This window comes from Petaurus breviceps, unplaced genomic scaffold (assembly GCF_028583685.1).
Source record: "Petaurus breviceps papuanus isolate PSGF00001 unplaced genomic scaffold, PetGlider_PUasm1.0 118, whole genome shotgun sequence".
NCBI lineage: Eukaryota > Metazoa > Chordata > Mammalia > Diprotodontia > Petauridae > Petaurus > Petaurus breviceps.
Window position 1 is genome coordinate 10,316,777 of NW_027185616.1, and position 11,100 is coordinate 10,327,876.

General features: G+C 37.0%; 1 protein-coding gene across 14 annotated transcripts in view; it reads right to left on the minus strand.

Annotated features, from left to right (window-relative positions):
* MRTFB (myocardin related transcription factor B) overlaps positions 1–11,100 on the minus strand; it is a 297,682-nt gene that overhangs the window by 202,098 nt on the left and 84,484 nt on the right. The gene's annotated exons all lie outside the window — the stretch shown is intronic.

Genomic DNA, 11,100 nt, shown 5'->3' on the forward strand with positions numbered 1-11,100 from the left:
ATGAAAAAAATCAAAGGGCAAATCAAGGAGATACTAGCTAAACATGGTATGAAGATGATCACAGAAGACAAAATGAATAATTTTGAATATATAAAACTGAAAAGCTTCTTTCTGTGGAAGCTAAAGGCAGTTAAAATAAGAAAAGAAATTGTTTGAAAAAATCTTCAAAGCAAATTTCTATAATAAATTAATCTCCATGACAAAGAAAGAACTGATAAAAATATAAAAGAATAAGTCACTGCCCAATAGTTATGTCATCAAAACATATGAACAAGCACTTCTCAAATAAAGAAATGCAAAATAAAAATAAGGAAAAAAATGTTCCAATTCATTTAATGATAAGAAAAATGCAAATTAGAATGATGCTTAGGTTCCACTTCACACTCATCAGAATGGCAAAAATAACATGAGGAAAAAAAACACTGGAGGGGTTTGTAGGACAGCAAGCACACTGCTGGTAGAGTTGTGAATTGGCTCCAACATTGAAAAACAATTTGAAACTGTATTTTAAAAGTGACTAAATTATAAATACCTTGAGAGAAATGATTATTTCTCTCTTATATTAATAACAAATTATGAAGGACCAGGATTTTTTCAGAAATCTGTAAGTTGTTCAATATCTGAAGGACATTGTTAATGGATAAGATTGCCCAAATCCCTGGGGTACATGCTTCTCAATGCTGGGTGGGAAATCCCACCCAATTAGAAAATCTTACAAAAAATTTAATCCAAGGTAAATTCCAGTCCATCATGTTCCACTCAGGCAGGTTTGATAGGAGGGTACAGATCCTCTGTCTAGATAATAAGTTCTTAAACTTTTTCTAGTGGAGACCCTTTTCTGCCTTCCAGTGTTTGCATAGCCTTAGGACATACTCAATGCGATGTGTGTATGCTGTGTGTTTAGAACCAAGGTTGCAGTGAAGTGCATGAGGCAACAAGGTTAGGTGCTGCCTGAAACATCTCTGATTCATTATGTGTTTGATTTCTAATTAATTTTTGGTCTTTGTGCATTCAGAAACCTTTTATTGCTGCCAAATTTTTTACGACCCTATAGGATTACCACCCACAGTTTAAGAAATGTGGTCTGGACTGCCCTAGGCTAGGGGTGGTATATCACCAAGAAAGATGAGTCACTTCCCCCAGACCCTCATTACAATAAGTCTACTTCTTTTTACAATATTAATTCTTCTTATTTTTTTTATTTTATTTTTAATTTATGGAATAATGATAAAGAATGCACGTGAAACTGCAAATCTACTACGTACAATGTGCTATTCCTTTCAAATATACAACAAAATTATCATGTAAATTTCTTTTCTTCCCTCACCCTATCTCTTCTCAACCCAGAGATAGCTACCATTAGACAATTAGGTATATATGTAAATTTATTTTATATATACTTCTATATATTTACTATCACCCTCGGGAACACCAGCTCTTCCAAGGGAATATAAGAATCGAGTTCCATGAGGAGTCTTTGTCATTTGAGAGTGACATTGACATATTAATTATCTGCTAACATAATTAATAAAATTATTAGTTACCCAGAAACTATGTCTCTCAAACTTTTTAAATGTTATACCCTTTGACCTAAGGATCCTACTACTAGGCATAAACACCATACAGGAACCCATATATACTAGATATTGATAACAGCACTTTTTATTATAGCAAAGAACTACAAATAAAATAGATGACCATCAACTGGATGATGGCTAAGCAAAGTGGAGTATAAAAAAGTAATGGAATAATATTATTTTACCATAAGAAATAAGGAATATGATATTCAGAGGCAAATGAAGGAACTTTTATGAAATGATGTGTGATCTTCAAACCTCTGGCATCCCCAAGACCTTTTCAGGAGGTCCTCAAGGTAAAAAAAAAAGTTTTACTAATAACATTAAGATATTATTTGACTACTAAAATATTAATCCATTTTTCAACTACATATCTGTGTAAGGATAGATTTTTATCAACCCAAATGATACAGCACACCAGAGGAAATGCAAAAGTAAATAAGAATCTGTCTTCAAGACAAATTAAAGAGATGGACAAAAATATGTAACAATGCCACTCCTTGTTTTGTTTTTAAAAGTATAGCTATTTTTCATCAAAAATGTTATGTTAACAGATAATAGGGTTTGTTATTAATTTTACATGAATGACTAGATATTTAAGAATTTTGTCCCTTTACATTTCTAATAATATTGATGAATATTCATAAGAATAAACTTTGATGGATATAGCTGAAATTAAAATAACTCTTTGAGGTCTTCAATAGGTTTTACAAGTATAAAGATGTCCTGAAACAAAAAAAAAGTTTAGAATAACTGGAACAGATCATGGATCTTAACCCTCTTTTGTATGTCATGGGCCCCTTTGTCACACTGACAAAATCTGTGAACGCCTAGCCCCTACTCAAAATGATGTATTTTAAATGCATAAAACAAAACAAAGTATTACAAAGGAAACAAATTATATTGAAATGAAATTATCAACATAAATTTTTTAAACGTTGACAACTGGTAATGAACTCCTAGAGTTACTGATATGGAACAAAACATGCATTCTCAGACACAATCCAATGTGTCAATTTATTTTGCTTTACTAATTTTCTCAATCAAGGACTTCCATTGAAATGAGGGATGGGGGTGGGGAAGAAGAGAAGGTGTATTTATGTTTAATGTTAGAAAGGAAAAATTATGGGGCAGCAAGGTAGCGCAATAGACAAGAGTTAAGCATGAAGTCAGAAAAACTCATCATCCTGAGCCGAAATCTAGCCCAGAAACTTACTAGCTGTGTGACCCTGTGCAAATCACCTAACCTTGCTTGCCTCAGTGTCCTCATCTGTAAAATAAGCTAGAGAAGGAAATGGCAAACCACTCTAGTTATCTTTGCCACCCAAATGGGATCACAAAGGAATGAGATAACAACAAATGGACAATAACAAATATATGCAAAAAGGGCATTTTAAAATTTTTTTCAATTATTTTAAAAGATGTACAGAGGAAAGGAAAGTACAGAAGGGAAAACAAATAGAGAACTTATTATTATTATAAATATAAAATGTATACATGCAAATATATTGAAACTTCTTTTTACAACCTTATACTTGGCAATTTAGTTTCTTGTCTAGACTGCCAAAAGCACAATGAAAGAAAAAAATATTAGAGACTATTTGTTCAAGCATAAAGGGGTTGCTATAACCTTCCTTTAGGGAGAATACATTGATGAGATTAAGAGGAAATTGGGAGCCAAGCGAATACCTTAATATGCACAGTTAAAATTACAGAACCACAGGGGGATGGAAGGGAGGGGGACAAAATGTGAAACTCAAGGAATTGTGGAATTGAATCATAAACTAAAAGGAAACAAATTAATTTAAATAAATAAATAAAATTACAGAACCACATATTGACTAGTTATAGTATTGGCTAGAAATGGAAAATTTACAATGGCAAAATAAATGTTAGATTACCTACAATTAATATTTAAATCTTAGTTTCAAGCACTACTGAAACATCAGGACTGTACCTTTTTTTTTTGCCTTTTTTTTGGGGGAGGGCAATTGGGGTTGACTTGCCCAAGGTCACACGTCTAGTTTTTGTGTTAAGTGTCTAAGGCTGGATTTGAATTCAGGTCCTCCTGGCTCCAGGGCCAGTGTTCTATTGACTGTGCCACCTAGCCGCCCTAGGAATGTACTTTTGTAATGACCTGTACAAAAACAATCTCACCACAATGTCAAGTGGTTTGATTCATAACTGTAACAGTTCTGCTTAATGAGAGTGAAAATGCTTCCACACTAAGAAGTAGGTTACAAAAATTTGGTGGGTACATCGTGATGTATGTTCTTATTCTCTGAAAATGAAATAGGTAATGTTACTGATTTTTAGAAAAAGTTTGAAGAGTATACTCTTTTCCTCAAAGAGCAATAGAATTTTAAAATATTAGCCATTTCCCTCCTTTTAATTCTTTGCAAAGCATAAGATATTTTCAAACTTTCTTTTAAAAATTTATCTTTAAAGCAGAGCCAAGATAGTGGTAGTTGGGATAACTTTCCCAATATTACCTTTCAAATCAAATTCTGGAGTGGTATAGACAACAAAAGATCCAAGTGAGCCATTTTTCCAGGCAAATACAACTCTGTATGTCAGAAAGAAAGATCAATGACACTGAGAGGGTACTAGCAGTGCAAAAATCCAGCAGTAACCACAGCAGGGGCCTTAGAGGTCAGTGTAAGAACAGTAGCTATAGGAGCACTCAACCCAAAGATGGCAGAGATTGAACGACTGGTTAGAAAGACCTCTGCTACTACTGAGTACTATCTAGCATTTCTATTGCCCCTACCCAGTTCTGAGTAGCAGTACCAGAGTGGAGAGGAACACCTGTGGTTGCAAAGGAACAGAGTCACAGTTCCAGGGCAGAAAGGGGCACTGACACTTGTGGCTACAAGGGAACAGGGGCCCTTGTGGGTATGGACCAGAGCAAGACCAGGAGAGCATAAAAGCAATGACCACATCTCTCCCTTGATCACATAACACTGGAAGCACTGAAAGCTTCCAAACTCCAAAACTAGCTTGTGAAAACGGCAGCCTGAAAAAGCCTTTGGGACAATACCTCTCCCCCAACCCTAGATGAGCAGAGTCCAACTTTACCATAAAGTTCAAAGTCAAGAAATAGTTTCCAAAAAAAAAAATTAGTAAGTCAAATAAGAACCAGACATAAAAATCTACTATGGTGACAGGGAAGATCAAGACAGAAACATGGAAGACAAGGATTTAAAAAGAGCTATAAGCAAAGCCTCAAAGGAAACTATAGACTGGATATAAGCCCTACAAGAATTCCTGGAAGATCTAAAGAGAGAGCAAAAAAAAAAAAATAAAAGGATTTTTTAAAGAGTAGTAAAGGAAAAAGTGGGAAAAGAAATGAGAGCAATACAGGAAAATTACAAAGAGAGAATTAACAACTTGGTAAAAGGGGCACAAAAATACTTAAGAAAATAACACCTAAAAAAAATTGAACAAATGGTAAAAGAGGTACAAAACCTCATTGAAGAAAAGAACTTCTTAAAAAACAGAATAAAAGAGGTACAAAACTTCACTGGTAAAAACTCCGAAAATGCAGAATTGGCTAAATGGGAAAAAAAGGTACAAAAGATCACAGAAAAAAATTAGAATTAGTCAAGTAGAAACTAATGTCTCCATGAGACTTCAAAAACAACAAAACAAAGTCAAAAGAATGAAAAAAAAAAGAAAATGTAAAATATATCATTAGAAAAAGAACTAACCTTGGAAAGTCATCAAGGAGAGATAAGTTAAAAATTATTGCACTACTAAAAAGATGTGTTTTTTTTTAAGTATATACATCAAATTTCAAGAAATTATTAAGAAAAACTGACCTAATACCTTGGAACTAGAGAGAAAAATAAAAATGGAAAGAATTCTCTGATCACCTCCTAAAAAAGAGGCCCCAAAATGAAAACTAATAGAGATATTATAGACAAATTTCAGAGTTCCCTGTAACAGTAAGGGAATTTGAAGATGTTCCCTGCCCCTTAACAGACCTAGAGAATTTGAAGATCTTCCCTGCCCCTTAATGGGCCTCACTCAGACCACAAGAAGAGAAGCTTACTTAGAGAGGAGGCTTGTTTTGCAGGAAGGCCCACCCTTTGTTATCTTGTAATTAGGCAGTGGGTCATGAAGGTTGTGATATTCTCTGACCCTGGAGAAGGCTATATATACCTCTGAGGTGAGGTTCTGCTTTGGGGCTCACTCATGGGAATAGTATGATTTGGCCAGATGAGACTCTGGGTAACCATTGGACCCCTCAGCTTTGAAAAGTCAGATGTTGGTGCTTCTCTCTCTGGTAATTAACACTCTGTGTAGGTAATGGTCAGACAACTAGAAGCCCTGTCTATTGGTCTATTGAACTGTGTTATTTTCTCTGTCTGTACCTTTTTGTGTGCTTGTAATTTCTGTTTGTATTTTCTGAAGTTCAATGCACTGAATTTTTCCCCTGAATTGCTTTCCTTTAGAAAAGCAGATCAAAGAACCTGCACCAGCAGCCATCCTGAGTATACTAGGGTGCCTGCTGATACATCTCCAGGTCAAGGAGAAAATACAGCAAGCAGTCAAAATGAAATCATTCCAATATCATGGAGCCGCAGTCAAGATCACATAAGGAATAGCAGCTACCATATTAAAGGAGTGGAGGGATTGGAATATGATATTGTGGGAGGAAAAGGAGCTAGGTGACTTTAATTAAGAATAATCTACCCAGCAAAAATGAATATAATCTTTCAGGGGGAAATAAACTTTTTTTTTTGTTTTTGCTTTTTGGGGGGGGGGGATGGGCAGGGCAATTGAGGTTAAGTGACTTGCTCAAGATCACACAGCTAGGAAGAGTTAAGTGTCTGAGGCCGGATTTGAACTCAGGTCCTCTTGACTCTAGGGCCAGTGCTCTATTAACTGCACCACCTAGCTGCCCTGGAAATAAATATTTAATGGTATAGAAAACTGTCGAGCATTCCTGATGAAAAGATCAGAGTTGAATAAAAAATCTAACATTCAAACACAATTCTCAAGAGATGCAAAAGAAGGTAAACATGAAAGAGGACATAAGGACTTAATAAAGTTAAACTGTTTACATTGCTATACAGGAAGGTGATAAATTTAACTCCTAAGAATTTTATTATTATTAGGGCAGGTAGAAGTCCATACACACAGAAGGCACAGGTATAAGTTAATTATATTAGAATGACCTAAAAAAAATAGAGGGGTGAGAAACAGGGATGCACTGGAAGAAAGGCTAAGAGAGAAAAAGAATGGGAAATTATCTCATCTAAAAGAAGCAAGAACGTTTACATTGGAGGGGAAACTGGGGAGCAGCATGATGGTCAATACTTGACCCTCACTCTCATGTGAACTAGATTGAAGAGGGAAGAATATAAGTACACAATAAACTGGGTACAGAAATCTATCTTTCCCAATATGGAAGTATGAGGGGACAGGGATAACATAAAGGAGGAGGGAGGGCAGATAAAAGAAGGAATTTTTCAAAATAATGAGGAGAAACAGGAAGAAAAAAGAGAGAGATAAAGATGAACAGAAGAAAATAGGAAAAACATAGTAAATGTAACTTTTTTTCAAATGCTTTATTAATTTCTGATTTACACCATTCATTTCCGCCAGATTTTGAGTTACACATTTTCTCCCTGTTTTACCCCTACCCACCACCCCAGAATAGCAGTCCCACAGGATATCCCCTCCTCCAATCTGCTCTCTCCCATATCTTCTCTCATATTCCCTTTGACTTTTCCAGTAAGGCATAGTGGATATCTATGCCCCAGTGCCTGTATATCTTATTTCCCAATTACATATAAAATAGTATTATTAGTAGTACACATATATATTTAAACATTTGATATTAAAACTTTGAATTCCAGATTCATTCCCTTCCTCCCTTGTTACCCGCCCTTACTGGAAAGATAAGCAGTTCAGTATAGCTTGTACATGTGTAGCTTATGAGAAATATTAATATAGTTGATATATTGTAAAAGACTGACTATATTTCCCTCCCTCCTATCCCACCTCCCACTTGTTCTATTCTCTACTTTGATCCCATCTCTTTTCAAAAGTGGGTGCTTCCAACTTCCCTCCCCCCAAGCCTGCCCTCCATTCCATCATATTCCCTCTCATCCCCTTCCCCCTACTCTCCTGTAGGGTGAGATACCCTATTTAGTGTGTATGTCATTCCCTCCCCAAGCCAAATTCAATGGGAATAAGGTTGACCCATTCCCTTTTGCCTTCCTATTCTTCCGCTTCATTGCTTCTTCTATATGAGATATTTACCCCATTCTGTCTCTCCCCATCTCCTCTCATTATATTCCTCTCTCACCTCTTGATTTCACCTTTTAAGTATCACCCCTTCCTATTAAATTGGTCCTGTGCCCTCTACGTATACCTGCACACATATATACACACATTCACATATGTATTCATACGCCCATATACCCTCCGATACAGACATATATATATATATATATATTCCCTTCAACTATTTTCATACTGAGAAAAGTTTCATAAGTTACAATTTTCATTTTTCCATGTAAGAATGTTAATAGTTAAAATTTGCTAAGTTCCTTATGATTTCTTTTCCCTGTTTACCTTCTCATGCTTCTCTTGACTCTTGTATCTGAATGTCAAATTTTCTATTCAACTCTGGTTTTTTTTATCAAGAATGCTTGAAAGTCCTCTATTCTAGTGAATGACCATATTTTTTAGGTGATTCTTAGTTTTAATGCCAGCTCCTTTGCCCTCCAGAATATCATATTCCAAGCCCTTAGATCCCTCAGTGTAGAAGCTGCCCCATCCTGGGTTATCCTGATTATGTTTCCACAATATTCAAATTATTGAATTCTTCCTGGCTACTTGTAATATTCTCTCCTTGATCTGGGAATTTCTGGACCTGGCTGCAATATTCCTAGGAGTTTTCTTTTGGGGATCTTTTTCAGGAGGTGATCAGTGGACTCTTTCAACCTCTATTTTGCCCTCTGGTTCTAAAACATCAGGGCAGTTTTCTTTGAGAACTTCCTGGAGGATGATTTCTAGGTTCTTTCTTTAATCATAGCTTTCAGGTAGTCCAATAATTTTAAAATTATCTCTCCTGGATCTATTTTCCAGGTCAGTGGTTTTTCCCATGAGATATTTCACATTGCCTTCTATTCTTTCATTTGTTTGGATCTATTTAACAGCATCTTGGTTTCTCACAAAGCCATTAGCTTCCATTTGCTCCAATCTAATTCTGAAGCAATGATTCTCCTCATCGTGAGCTTTTGAGATTCTTTTTCCATCTGGCAAATTCGGCTTTTTAAGGCATTCTTCTCCTCATTGCTTTTTTGAGCCTCTTTTGCCATTTGAGTTACTCTGTTTTTTAAGGTGTTATTTTCCTCAGTCAGGCTGTTGATTCTCATTTCATACTTTTCTTGCATCGTTCTCATTTCTCTTCCCAATTTTTCCTCCATTTCTCTTATTTGCTTCTTAAGGTCCTCTACGGCCTGTAACCAGCTTGTATTTTCCTTTGATATTTTTGGTGCAGGAGTTCTGACTTCACTGTCTTCCTCTTGTTCCATGCTTTAATCCTTTTTGTCCCCAAAATAGAAGTCTAATGTTGGGTTCTTCTGTTTGCTTTGTTTCCTTTGCCTGGGCATGTTGCCACTCAATTACTTGACTTTTGGGCTTTTTGCCACAATAGGACTCTGCTACCAGACACGAGACCTTCCGTCCCAAATGCTGTGGTTTTCTCAGCTGCCGAAGGTATTAGTTGGGAGCCCTTGCTGAAGCCTCCACACACTCTGGCAAGCTAGACATACACCCAAGGACCTCTACCCTAGACTGCAATCCAGATCCAAGCAGGTTAAAGCAAGAGCGATTACCCCTCAGACTGGTCACATGGGCCCCCTACACTCTGCAGGCCAGGAGCTGAAGCTGCCACGTGGCAGCCATGGCTGCAGCCCTCAGCAGCTCGAGAAGCCAAGGCACTCCCAACTAATGGGTCCCAAAGTCCATAGCGCACTCACTTCTCACTTTATCCTTCGCATCTATGTGTTGATAAATCTGGAAAAGACCACAGCTGCTAGTGATCTGTTGTCCCTCCAGCTGGTGCTTGCTCAGGCCCGCCCTGGGGCTGAAGCCTTGGGGTAGAGCGGGGCTCGGCTCCCAGAGCGCCATGCTGGCCCCATGCTGCCGGCCTGCCGGACTGTCCTCAGTAGGAGGTTAGCTTCTCTTTGTCATTTTGTGGGTTCTGTAGCTCCAAAGTTTGTTTAGAGTCCCCTTTTACATGAATTGGGGAAGGGGGAAGCCGGGAGCTGTAGGGAAGACCTGCTTCTACTCCGACATCTTGACTCTACCCACTGCAATTACAACTTTTAATATGAATGAAATTAACTCATCCATAAAACAAAAAAGATAGGACAAATTAGAAAACAGAATCCTACAATATGGTGTTGAAATAGAAAGATACACACAGACTTAAAATAAAGGATTGCATCAGAATTTGTTATGCTTCAATAGAAGTAAAAAACAAAAAAGCACTGGGAGCAAACACTATCCACATAAAGCAAAAGTAAAAATAGACCTAATTAAAAGAGATAATCAAGGGTGTAAGGTACCATAGACACTGAAGTGATATTAATGCTAAAAATATATACAACAAATGGCCTAAGATCCAAGTTGTTAAAGGAAAAGTTAAACAAGTTATAGGAAGAACAAACAGTAAAACTATACTAGTGGGGGACCTCAACTTTCCCTTCCCAGTACTAGATAAATCTAACTAGTAAAAAAAAAGTTAAGATGATGAATAAAATTTTAGAAAAGTTAGCTATGATAAGACCTCTAGAGAAAACTGAATGGGAACAGAAAGGAATATACGTTTTTCTCAGCTGTACATGGCACTTTCACAAAACTAACCATGTATAATGAATGAAAAATCTCACAATGTTTCAAAATGTTTTAGTTTTGCTGTTTTTTTGCATAATTATTTCTACATAGTTGAATGAACTGAAGTTTTGGTTTTTTTTAAATGGTAAGTGTAAATCCTAACACACTACTTAACCCAAAAAGGGTGCAGGAGGTATGAGGTGAGAGGAACAGCTAGGTGGCACAGTGCATAGAGCAGTAGCCATCAAGTCAGGAGGACCTGAGTTCGTTTGGTTTCAGACACTTATTAACTGTGTGACCCTAGGCAATTCACTTGAAAGAAAAAAAAAGAGAGAGCAGAAATTTCTGCAAATACAGGAAAGCAGAATATTAAAAACAATCTTTTCGGACCATATGTAAGGGTTATGGGATTTAAAGATCTCCCATGCCCCATGGACGTGCTGACATAGCAGAGCAAGAGAAAAAAAAAAGCCGAGCTAATGGTCCTGCGGTTGGCAGTTGGTGGCAGTTGCCTTTTTTTTTTTTTTTTTGAGTTGGGACTCCTGCTGAGCACTGCCAGGGGCCGGAGCTGCTGGGAGCACACTTCCAGGACACTGGGTGGTTGCTGTGAGTGGGGAGAGGAGGACCTTTGCCTGAGGTAGCCTGTTCTGTTTTAAAGGCTTGA